General features: G+C 41.4%; 1 protein-coding gene across 11 annotated transcripts in view; it reads left to right on the forward strand.

The window, feature by feature from the left end:
• The window catches only part of MTUS1 (microtubule associated scaffold protein 1), a 229,787-nt gene that overhangs the window by 23,962 nt on the left and 192,836 nt on the right, over window positions 1-12,989 (forward strand). For 3 of the 11 annotated variants that reach the window (XM_042241358.2, XM_060407028.1, XM_060407033.1), the window contains exon 1: window positions 12,484-12,709. The exons of 3 other annotated variants lie outside the window; for them this stretch is intronic. The gene's annotated coding sequence lies outside the window, so the exon portion shown is untranslated. Of the gene's footprint in view, window positions 1-12,483; window positions 12,851-12,900; window positions 12,977-12,989 lie in introns of those variants that run through there. 5 more of the 11 variants (XM_042241360.2, XM_060407029.1, XM_060407034.1 and 2 more) reach the window with 2 other exon arrangements.

The following is a 12,989-nucleotide window of genomic DNA, read 5'->3' on the forward strand; positions in this document are numbered from 1 at the left end:
TGGAACACAACAGTAAATCTAATGAAGAATTATGAAGAGCTTGGTGCTTGGAGGTCAAACTGACCTAGGTTTCCATTCCATGTCTTGTTAATTATTAGCTGTGTGACACTGGGTAGTATTTCTAGCCAGACTGGGTTTCAATTTTTAATTTATAAAATGGATAAAATAATACCTAGTTAATAGGGTTGTTATGAGTAATTATACAACACATGTAAAATATAAAATGCTTATACTAGTGCATGGCACACATCAAGGTTTGATATTATTATTTTTATAATCATAATTAATGTTAGTGACAGAATTTTAACCACAAAACTCTTGAATCTATGCTCCCTATCAAGCTGCGTGCTGCTGTTTAACTTTTCAAGGCTATATTTTTCTATATTTTTTATAGAAAAAAATATATTTCTATATTTTTCTATATTTTCTTTTTACACATTTTTGTTGAAGTATAGTTGATTTACAGTATTGTGCCAATGTTTCTATATTTTCTGAATTGCCTGATTTGATAGGAGGATCTCTGTCTTAAATCTACTCCTTTTACATCTTAGAAAGATATTTTCCTATGCTTTTTAAGTTTAGCTATGTGATCCTTTGTGTTTAAAAGATATTCATAACCTTACTTATAGATTCCAGCCAAGTTTGGCGAAAACAAAAGGACCTCACAAAGGTTCTGTAATGCTGAGGCAGCTATCTGTACTCTGTCGCATTTTAATCAATTTCTATTCCTTCAGAGAGATTAAGTTTCTCATAATTACAAGTGAAGTGAACATAGGGCTTATGCAGACCTGGGCTTAAATTCTATTTCAGAAAATTGTGGTGATGATTAGATTAATGCAAATGGAAATAACAGATATGGAAACTGCTAGCAAAATATCGAGCACATAGTCGACTTCAAGTAAAAGCTGGTTGCCTTCTGCTGTGTTCTTTCTTTCTCTCTATGGATCTCTTTAAGCATCCACAGAAGGCTTCTGTCAAACTCTGTGAACATTTCATTCTCTGTGCTGTCAAGAAGTGCCCACCAAACAGGGTTTGTGGTGACCAAAATTTTCCATCTGATCTTTACTGCGTCTGGAAGATGGAGGGTCACCAGTCTCTCCATAAAAACAGAGGATCACAGCACTGTATTACACACATCATGAAATGATTGTCACAATAAGTTAGTGAACATCTCACATAAATACAAAATAAAAAAAAAATTTTTTTCCTTGTAATGAGAACTCAGGATTTACCTTTCATATCTAACATGCAGCAGTGTTAACTATATTTATCATGTTGGCCATTACAGCGCTTGTTGTCGTTCAGTAGCTAAGTCATGTCTGACTCTTTGAGACTCCATGGACTGCAGCACGCCAAGCTTCCCTGTCCCTCATTATCTCCCGGAGTTTGTACTTTTGATCATCTTCATCCAGTTCCTACTTCCCCTCTACTCCTTAAGTGAAGCAGTGCCTTTAAAGGATGTTTATTTTATAAAATGTATTAGGTTATGAATTTGTTTCATGAAGTTTTGTGTCTGTTATGTTTTAAAATTAGACTGTGGTGTAACAAAAAATGTATTAGGTCTTTGCCCCAGTTAAAGGCACAAAGATCCTAAAACCCTTGGAACTTCTCCAACAATAGGTATATCTTTCCTCAGTGGTGGCTTCCCTGGTGGTGTAGATGGTAAAGCGTCTGTCTGCAATGCAGGAGACCTGGGTTGGGAAGATCCTCTGGAGAAGGAAATAGCAACCCACTCCAGCACTCTTGCCTGGAAAATCTCATGGATGGAGGAGCCTGGTAGGCTGCCATCCATGGGGTCCCAAAGAGTTGGATACAACTGAGCGATTACACTTCACTTTACTTCCTCATTCATAAGAAGCCGCTTTTGAGCACACTTGAGTTTATGCTTCCCTGAGTTGGGGCTTCTCTGGTGGCTCAGATGGTGAAGAATCTGCCTACAATGCAGGAGACCTGGGTTTGATCCCTGGGTTGGGAAGATCCCTTGGAAAAGGGAATGGCAGCCCACTCCAGTATTCTTGCCTGGGGAATTCCATGGACAGAGCCGCCTGGTGGACAGTCCATGGGATCACAAAGAGTTGAACATGACTAACACATCACTGCCTTGATGGACGCGAGTCTGAGTGTGAGTCTGAGTGAACTCCGGGAGTTGGTGATGGACAGGGAGGCCTGGCATGCTGCGATTCATGGGGTTGCAAAGAGTCGGACACGACTGAGCGACTGAACTGAACTAAACTGAACACTTCACTTGACTTAGGGTGGGATTCCTATACAGCCTCAGGATGGGATTGGTCATGAGAAAGACCTGTAGTTTAGAGGGTTGGAACTTTCAGCCCTGCCCAGAGACCTCTGGAAGGGGAAAGGGGTGGTACGAGGGTGCTTCAGATTGAGCTCTATAAAAATTCTTGAATAAACTTTGATGAGCTTTGAGGTCAGTGAATGCATCCAGGCACTGGAAAGGCAGTGCACCCACTTCCATGGGGGCAGAAGCTCTGGTGCTCTGGGCCCTTCTACATCTCACTCCTTATATCTCTTCATCTGTCTGTCCTTTTAATAATGTCCTTTGTAATAAACTGATACATATAAATAAATGTTTCTCTGAGTTCTGTGAACCTCTCTAGCAAATTAATCGGACCCACGAAGAGAGTCACAGGAACCTCCAATTTATAGCCAGTTGGTCAAAAACACGGCTTCCCAAGTGGCACATTGGTAAAGAATCTGCCTGCCGATGTAGGAGATGCAGGAGACCTGGTTTGATCCCTGGGTCCGGAAGGGAGGAGGAAATGGCAATCCACTCCAGTATTCCTGCCTTGGAAATTCCATGGACAGAGGAGCCTGGTGGGCTACAGTCCATAAGGCAGCAAAGAGTGGGACTTGACTGAGCATGAACACACACACACACACACAGGGTCAGAAGCTCAGGTAACAAGCTGGACTTGGGTGTGTCATCTGAAGTGGAGAGGTCTTGTGAGACCGAGCTCTTATCCTGTGGGATCTGATGCTATCAAAGAAGTGAGTGGAATTTGTAAGGCAACCTGTCAGTGTTCTCAGAATTGATTTGTGTGTGTTGGAAAAAAACACACTGGAGAAGTTTAAAAAATTCACCCATCTCTTTCTGGATAGAAGATAAATTAATTAAATTTATAGATAGAAGTTAAATTAATATTTAAAGGGTTGCATCCAGGAACATTCATTTTAATGGAAACCTGTTGGAGTTTACCTAGAATGCTGAACTGTTAAAAGAGGTGACTTTGGGTATTTACACTGAAAGTGGCACTTACTCTTGCCTTTTAACTTGTCACCAGTGGCAAAGTCTTCTACATTAAAGACTGCTTTAGGGAATTCCCTGGCAGTCAAGTGGTTAGGACTCTGCCCTTTCACTGCTAAGGGCCTGAGTTCAATCCCTGGTTGGGGAACTCAGATCCCACAAGCTGTGCAGCACAATGAAAAAAAATTTTAATAAATAAATAAAGGCTCTTAAGAGGAATGAGATTGTTTCTTGTCCCCAGAGGGTATATGGTGGGGTGTGGGAAGAAAATATGAGAACTTTAATCTAGTTATCAATTTTTAAATCTGACCCATTTCTACTTTTGTGTGTAGTTTATTGTGTACATATCAGTATTCTGATGCTATATACAATGTATAAAGAAACAAATGTTGGCATGCACACTTAATTTTTTTATAGATGGGGTGTATGAGGGAATGGTTTGGAGATCACTGGTCTGCTCACTTGAATATTTCAGGTGTGAAATGAAAGGCGAAGTGAGGAGGGATGTGGCAGGCCTCAGTAGACTGGAGGGGATGGTGTTGGGCAAGGTAAGCCTTTCCTCAGCTTAAGTTCACAGACCAACGGGAAGGGAAATGAGTGATATCAGTAATTCCAAACATACTTTGTCCTCACAAAGCCCCCATGAGATCTAAAGAAGTAATTTTATAGAAGAGACCCTAAGATCTAAACCCGATCAAATCAATTAAAACATGTCTATTAATAGGTATCAAAACTAAGTCTTATTTGCGTCCCTGATTTTGGAGTGATAATGTTTTTTTGTTTGTTTGTTTTTGGAGTGATAATATTTTATGGGGTTTTTTGGGTCTTGTGTTCTTTGCTTGGTCAAGCTGCACAGCATGTGGGATCTTAGTTCCGTAATCACAGATTGAACCCATGTCCTCTGCAGTGGAAGCAGAGTCTGGACCACTGGATCACCAGGGAAGTCCCAATCGTATTTTTTTTGCTGGTTGTAGTGGATTTATTCTATTTAAAATCTGCAGACAATAAATTTTTTTTTACTGGATTAGATAACAAATATATACATATGTATGTATGTATATGGTAATTGTGTTGTAAATTATGAAAAACTAACCATAATTTTGTAGATACTCAAAAAGAGATAAAAAGTAGACTTATCCAAAACAGATAGATCTTTGGTAGTGTTAAATTGCTCCCCTGGATTATCAGTCTGACTTCTCAATGTTCTAGAAACCCAGAGTTAAGATTGCCCTGCTTGCTGGTCACTAACCAGGCACGCTTACCTGACAGTGTTGTCGCAGAGCAGTGCACAGTTTAGGCCCTTAGTGTGGGTCCTATCCACTGTATGAAGAGAATAATGAGGGTAGCATTTCCAGTGGCTCTATCCTGAATTGCCAGTCTATGTTTAGAAGAGCAGTTCTATTTTGAGGAATGCTTAAGTAAGAGCATGAGAGCTAATTGCTGTCCTTGATTTAGTCTAGGGCTCTTCCTACATCATTATATTTTGAAACATTTGTTAGAACTTAGAACACTAGGCCTGCTGGACTGCATATCCTACGCAAGGCCAGAGGATCTCCAGGTCAAGGACGGATCAGGAACTCTGATCTCAAACCAAAAGCTGTAAAAGTTCAGTTCAGTTCAGTCGCTCAGGTTGTGTCTGGCTCTTTGTGACCCCATGGACTGCAGCACGTCAGGCCTCCCTGTCCATCCACATCTCCCGGAGCCTACTCATGTCCATCATGTCAGTGATGCCATCCAACCATCTCATCCTTCGTCATCCCCTTCTTCTCCCACCTTCAGTCTTTCCCAGCATCAGGATCTTTTCCAATGAGTTGGTTCTTTGCATCAGGTGGCCAAAGCATTGAACCAAAATCAATCAGTGGATGAGGCCTGGACAGGTCACCATGAAGCAACACTGAACCCACTGAACTCCACAGTTTACACTCTTTTTTAAGAGATCACTGATCAATTATCAAGGCCTGAGGGAAATGGAGGCTAGTTGGAAGGCATCTCCCAGCCCTTGCATTTGGCCAGGAGCATAAGGCCAGAGAAATAGATTTAAGGGCCTAGATCTGATAGATAAGAGTGCCTGATGAACTATGGAATGAGGTTCGTGACATTGTACAGGAGACAGGGATCAAGACCATCCCCATGGAAAAGAAATACAAAAATGCAAAATGGCTGTCTGGGGAGGCCTTACAAATAGCTGTGAAAAGAAGAGAGGAAAAAACAAAGGAGAAAAGGAAAGATATAAGCATCTGAATGCAGAGTTCCAGAGAATAGCAGGAGAGATAAGAAAGCCTTCTTCAGCGATCAATGTAAAGAAATAAATAAATAAAAAAATAAAAAAAAAAAAAAAGAAATAGAGGAAAACAACAGAATGGGAAAGACTAGAGATCTCTTCAAGAAAATTAGAGATACCAAGGGAACTTTTCATGCAAAGATGGGCTCGATCAAGGACAGAAATGGTCTGCATCTAACAGAAGCAGAAGATATTAAGAAGAGGTGGCAAGAATACACAGAAGAACTGTACAAAAAATATCTTCACGACCCAGATAATCATGATGGTGTGATCCACTCATCTAGAGCCAGACATCCTGGAATGTGAAGTCAAGTGGGCCTTGGAAAGCGTTGCTATGAACAAAGCTAGTGGAGGTGATGGAATTCCAGTTGAGCTGTTTCAAATCCTGAAAGATGATGCTGTGAAAGTGCTGCACTCAATATGCCAGCAAATTTGGAAAACTCAGCAGTGGCCACAGGACTGGAAGAGGTCAGTTTTCATTCCAATTCCAAAGAAAGGCAATGCCAAAGAATGCTCAAACTACCTCACAATTGCATTCATCTCACATGCTAGTAAAGTAATGCTCAACATTCTCCAAGCCAGGCTTCGGCAATACGTGAACCATGAACTTCCTGATGTTCAAGATGGTTTTAGAAAAGGCAGAGGAACCAGAGATCAAATTGCCAACATCCGCTGGATCCTCAAAAAAGCAAGAGAGTTCCAGAAAAACATCTATTTCTGCTTTATTGACTATGCCAAAGCCTCTGGCTGTGTGGATCACAATAAACTGTGGAAAATTCTGAAAGAGATGGGAATACCAGACCACCTGACCTGCCTCTTGAGAAACCTATATGCAGGTCAGGAAGCAGCAGTTAGAACTGGACATGGAACAACAGACTGGTTCCAAATAGGAAAAGGAGTACGTCAAGGCTGTATATTGTCACCCTGCTTATTTAACTTCTATGCAGAGTACATCATGAGAAACGCTGGACTGGAAGAAACACAAGCTGGAATCAAGATTGCCGGGAGAAATATCAATAACCTCAGATATGCAGATGGCACCACCCTTATGGCAGAAAGTGAAGAGGATCTCAAAAGCTGAACTCAAAAGCCTCTTGATGAAAGTGAAAGTGGAGAGTGAAAAAGTTGGCCTAAAGCTCAACATTCAGAAAATGAAGATCATGGCATCTGGTCCCATCACTTCATGTCAAATAGATGGGGAAACAGTGGAAACAGTGTCAGACTTTTTTTGGGGGGAGCTCCAAAATCACTGCAGATGGTGACTGCAGCCATGAAATTAAAAGATGCTTACTCCTTGGAGGAAAAGCTATGACCAACCTAGACAGTATTTTCAAAAGCAGAGACATTACTTTGCCGACTAAGGTCCGTCTAGTCAAGGCTATGGTTTTTCCAGCAGCCATGTATGGATGTGAGAGTTGGACTGTGAAGAAAGCTGAGTGCCAAAGAATTGATGCCTTTGAACTGTGGTGTTGGAGAAGACTCTTGAGAGTCCCTGGGACTGCAAGGAGATCCAACCAGTCCAACCTAAAGGAGATCAGCCCTGGGTGTTCTTTGGAAGGAATGATGCTAACGCTGAAACTCCAGTACTTTGGCCACCTCATACGAAGAGTTGACTCATTGGAAAAGACTCTGATGCTGGGAGGGATTGGGGGCAGGAGGAGAAGGGGGTGAAAGAGGATGAGATGGCTGGATGGCATCACCGACTCGACGGACGTGAGTCTGAGTGAACTCCGGGAGCTGGTGATGGACAGGAAGGCCTGGCGTGCTGCAATTCATGCGGTCGCAAAGAGTCGGACACGACTGAGTGACTGAAATGAACTGAACTGAACTGAACTGATAAGGCCAGAGGCATAAATTAAAAGCATATTCAAAACGTCTAAATCAAGACTATGATAGTCTCAAAGATATGGGATTTCAGAGTCACAAAGTTATTATATTTTTCAGGAAGCAATAAATAGTTTGCAGTTGAAAAGACATCCTCTTTTTAAGGAAAGACTGTCAGATCAGAGCAAAGGCTAACCAAGTCCACGTGTGACACAGTTATGATTCACTGTCAAGAGTGGATTACACACAACAGTAGTTTCTTTAGTCGTGACATTTAAAAGAGTCCAAGTAAACATTTTCAAAGTGGTTTCATAACAAAGTGGTAGTGCTATATATTTTTAAATTTTTTCCTAATATGAAGTGGTCAAAAGCACAATTACAGAACAACTTGTTTGTGTGTGAGCTAAAATAATTTTGGCATCATGTTATAAGAATGATTCCTTCTACCGAGTCTATAAATGGAATAAAAGGACTGTTGAAGATGCCTTCCATTAGAGGATGGAGAAGTTTCTTAGATGTTCTCAAGTCATTTTGATAAGAGAAAGCTATATTTCCTTATAACTGCTACGGCTCTGAACTCACAAGAAACTCTTTTCTTTCTTGAGATACTTGGCTTATTAATCTGCAGACTTCTACACTAGAACATCCCTAATCTGATCTCACTCTTTTTGAACACAGAGAGAGGAGTTCACTTGAGTCTCCAAGCCCACTGAAAAGAAGAATGGATAATTAGGAACCTAAGAATTATTTGTAAATAAATCAAGACCGTTCACTGTTGCGATGATGTTTTCTGGCTCCGCAGTCATTGCTACTGTTGGTCAGTGTGCACATTTGACTTTGCATGTCTCATGATCTTGGGATACAAGTAACAAAAGTCATATGGCAATTTGTAATGTACATCTATTAACAAAAATAGGAAAAAAGTCATCTACAGAATTCCAGCATTCCGGGTCTCTATCACATCTAAGGGCTTCCCAGGTGGAACTAGTGGTAAAGAATCCACCTGCAATGTAGGAGGCTCAAGAGATGCAGGTTCGATCCTTGGGTCAGGAAGATCCCCTGGAGAAGGAAATGGCAACCTACTCCAGTATTCTTGCCCAGAGAATTCCAGGGACGGAGGAGCCTGGCTGGCTACAGTCCATAGGGTCAGACATGACTAAAGCAACTGAGTCCACTTCTAATAATTATCAGATGACTGGCCGACTAGAAAATTTCTGGAATGTTGTATAAAGAAACATCTGTCTCTAAGGTGAGGGGTGTGTGGAGACATTAAAAATCTGACTGTGAGTATGTTTGATTTTCTGAAGAATATAGTAAGGAACTGCAGTCCAGTCACATCTGTTTCAGGTCAACCTTGTTCAGACTAGGTTGTTACAAGGTTTGATTGATGCTGACCTGGTACCTGATTGGATGAATACCTTTGTTGAGTTTCATTAGAATACTTTGAGTTTTGTTCAGAATGACTACAAAAATAACCACATAAAAGGTTCTCACAGTATTATAAAAAATATATTATTGTTTTCCATTCAGTAGTCTTGATTGGAAGTGTGAGTGAAAACATTTTTTCTTTGAATTCATTGCTAGGGAACTCAGTGCTTCCACTGAGGAACTATCAGCCCCTTTTGAAAAATGGCTGTTATGTAACTGGTTGGGGCACTTGGCTACCAAGAAGCTCACTGGCTTATTTTGCTACTCAGGGATATGTTTACTCTCAGCTGTTTTCTTTTCCTTGGATTCTATTTTATATTTGTAAATATTTATTTTAAAATTTTACTGTGCCTGTCTTTCTTTGTGAGTTGCTCAGATCCCTTGTTTAATGAAGTGATAGTATGGTGTGTTGTATTAGTTGCTCAGTCATATGCGACTCTTTGCGACCCCATGGACTGTAACCCACCAAGCTTCTTTGGCCATGGAATTCTCCAGGCAAGAATACTGGCATAGGTTTCCATTTCCTCCTCCAAAGTGATGGTATACGTTCAGTCACTAGTCGTGTCTGACTGTTTGCAACCCTATGGACTGTATAGCACACTAGGCTCTTCTGTCCTCCACTATCTTCCGGAGTTTGCTCAAATTCATGTCCACTGAACGATAATGCTATCTAACCATCTCTTCCTCTGCCATCCCCTTCTCCTTTCAATCTTTCCCAGCATCAGGATCTTTCCCAAATTAAAAAACAAAAAGATATCAAACTTGAGAGTAAAGTAAATGACTCCATGGAATTCCCACAGAATTACTTCCTCTGCACTCAAATCAATGGTACTAGAGTATCCCTCTTGGGAACTAGCCTGAGCTCCTTCTTTCATTTCTGATTGAATTTGACTTTGGGAAAATTAGCTGGAAGCTCTGCCCCAGGGAGATGTCACTGTTAATAAAATTCTGAGGAATTTGCTAGCTCATCATCTTCACCATAATCACAGCATGATAGAATTTTATGTACTAAAGCCTTCATCTTTAGATAAACTAGAGAACAAATAGTTTGAAAGCATCTATTGAGAATTTTGCTGTTGCCCCATTAATGCATGAGAAGTTTGATCATTTATTTATTTGTAAGTTAAATTAGTAAGGAGGGAATCTGAGTCATTCCTGATGGAAAACTTCAAGTGGTGAAAAATTTTAAGTTTTGAAATGGGTACTATTATTTACATCATTCAAGATTCAAAAAGTACAAAATTAGATCTAGTGCAGTTTATCTTCAAATTTTCTTCAAATCCTGCCCTCCAGACACCCAGCTCCCTTCCCAAAAAGCAACCAATTTTACCAGTTTCTGATATATCTTTTCAGAGACTTATTATGCTTCTACAAACAAACAACGGTATACAATTTCCCCTTTTTAATAGAAAATACACTATTACATAATCATTTTGCATTTTAAAATTTGTGCACATAATGGATCTTAGAGATCATTTCACAGAAATTTAAAGAGCTCTCTTATTCTTTTATTTTTAAGCTTTCATAGTGTGTTAGCCACTAAGTTGTGTCCGACTGTTTGCTATCCCATGGACTGTAGACCACAAAGCTCCTCTGTCCATTAAATTCTCCAGGCAAGAATACTGGAGTGGGTTGCCATTTCTTTCTCCAGGGGATCTTCCCCCACCCAGGGATCAAACTTGAGTCTCTCGCATTGCAGGCAGATTCTTTTTACCATCTGAACCACTAGGGAAGCCTGCAGATGTCATTTTATGGCTGTATCAGTAATTTACCAGTCTTTTATTAATGAATGTACTTAAAAAATCTTTTGTTATAAAAAATGCTGAAATGGGCAAGCTTATATACACCTGCTGGAGAAAGCAATGGCACCCCATTCCAGTACTCTTGCCTGGAAAATCCCATGGACGGAGGAGCCTGGTAGGCTGCAGTCCACGGGGTCGCTAAGAGTTGGACACGACTGAGTGACTTCACTTCCATTTTTCACTTTCATGCATTGGAGAAGGAAATGGCAACCCACTCCAGAGTTCTTGCCTGGAGAACCCCAGGGACGGGGGAGCCTGACGGGCTTCTGTCTATGGGGTCGCACAGAGTTGGACATGACTGAAGTGACTTAGCAGCATATACACCTGCCATTTCTCACGTGTGTTGTAAGATGAATTCTTACAAGTAGACTTACAGGCTCAAAGGTTATATGCCTTTATAATTTTGTTAGGTATTGTGAATGGCCCTTAAAGGAGATCATTCTAATTTACATTCATAATCTGCACTTCGACTGTGTTTCTCCACACTTCCGCCAACACACAGAGGTTATCAAACTTTCTAATCTTTGTCAATGTCAATCTGATAAGTGAAAAGTGATTTCTCAGTGCAGTTTTAATTTGCATCTTTCTAGTGAGGAAAAAAAATGCTAATCTTTTTTTAGGACAAAGGACCACAAAGTCAAGTGGTATTATCACCCTTTGTATTGTTCCTGGAGTCTATATTAGAGTTCAGAGATCAAGACCGTGGCAACATGCCCAGAACCAAGAAGGAAAGAAAAGGCAGTGGGCCCCATTTGAAGCATGTTTGCCTTGACAGAGACCCAGATGATGTCCCTAGAAGGTAACTTCTGTTTTTATGTGAATGCAATTAGAAGCTAAGTTTCAAATTCTTCAGTGGCCATAAAAGTTGCTTCTAAATACTTAGGAGTTTTTTTTTTTTTTTTTTTCCCCTTCAATCTATACCACAGAAAAATGAAGTAAAACAGGTTCTATATTTATAGATATAACTAAGCCACACAATAGATCTGTAGGAGGTTGGACCAAGTCATCTGGGTCACATGAGGGTTATAAAGATTAAATAATATGTTTAACACTAGGAGTAGTCTGCTTAGGCAGGAGGCATGTTGCTAATTAGCATATTTGCCTCATGACCTGCAGAAACAAATGTTAGTGCTTTGTTTTAATTTGTGTTGTTTTTTTGGTGCTTTTGCATAAGGAAGAACTATTCAATGGTGTTTAATGCTGTAACTCTAAAAATAATCTCAAAGAACTGTCCTCCAGGTAATGGAATAAAAAGATTAGAAGTTAGGTCAGCTTAGTTTGTGCTAGCCCCTCCCTCACTAGCTGTGTGACCTTGAGCAAATCGCTTGACCTTTCTGAGCTTCCATTTCCTCACTTGAAAAATGGAGGTACTAATCTGACCTATTTATTACTTGACGTTGTTGAAGAACTAATGGAATATATGCAATGAAAAGGCTTTACAACAGTAAATGGCAATATATCTTACTAGTTGTTCTGATATTGACAGTATAGAAAACTTTGTCAATTACAGTATTATCAGCTTAATTTTCAAGAAAAAAAACCAAACCCAAACAAAAAACTCACTTCTTTTGAAAAGTTTTGGGAAATCCAAACCAGGTAATTTAACATCTCAAAGAAATTTGAAGTCAAGTTGTCTGACGTTTAATAATTCAATAACGTTATTAATACATCTCTCGTAGGTGGACTAGCCTCTGGAAAAGCTTTGTATTTAAAATAGGCCGATAAGGAAAATATTTTACGGGTCTAATAGCTATGGATGACATTTGTTCAGTTTAGTAAAAGGGACTCGATTTGTGTTTTAAGAAAAGTGGGTTGGGCCTCGTCTTCCCCCACCCCCGCCTCCCCGCGGGTCTTTAGGAACTCTTCTGGGTTTAACCTGTACTAGGTGTTAGCTAGTTAACCGCTTAGAAGCACAAAGATAATACGGATCTGGAGTCGGGACACCGACGACAAAATCACTGCTGGTTGCTCGCCCACCTCTGCTCAGACAATTCTGCCCGCTTGCCTCTCCCGCCCGCAGCCCGTCCCGCCCCCGCGGCCCTGCCCCAGGGCTAGCGGGAAGCCCGCGAGCTCGCGCGGAAAACTCAGGTGACAGGAGGGGAGTAGGAGGTAAGCTCCGCTCGCAGCCGGCCAGGTTTGGGGGCGCGGCCGAGCTCGGGTCGCCCGCCGTGGGCCGCTGGGGTCCCGGACCCGCGGTTCCGCCAGGCGCGCGGGCAGAAGCCGCGGGTCCCGCGTCGCGCGTGGCAACAGGTGCATCTCGGCCGGAGCGGGCGCCGCGGGCGCGGGGTGGGTGGGTACTCAGCGCGGGCGCGAGAGCCGGAAGCCGGCCGGTCCGCGGAGCCGAGCGCCTGGAGCCTGCGGGGCCGGCGTCTGGAGGTTCGGCCTCGCG

Source organism: Ovis aries, chromosome 26 (genome assembly GCF_016772045.2).
Source record: "Ovis aries strain OAR_USU_Benz2616 breed Rambouillet chromosome 26, ARS-UI_Ramb_v3.0, whole genome shotgun sequence".
Taxonomy (NCBI): Eukaryota; Metazoa; Chordata; class Mammalia; order Artiodactyla; family Bovidae; genus Ovis; species Ovis aries.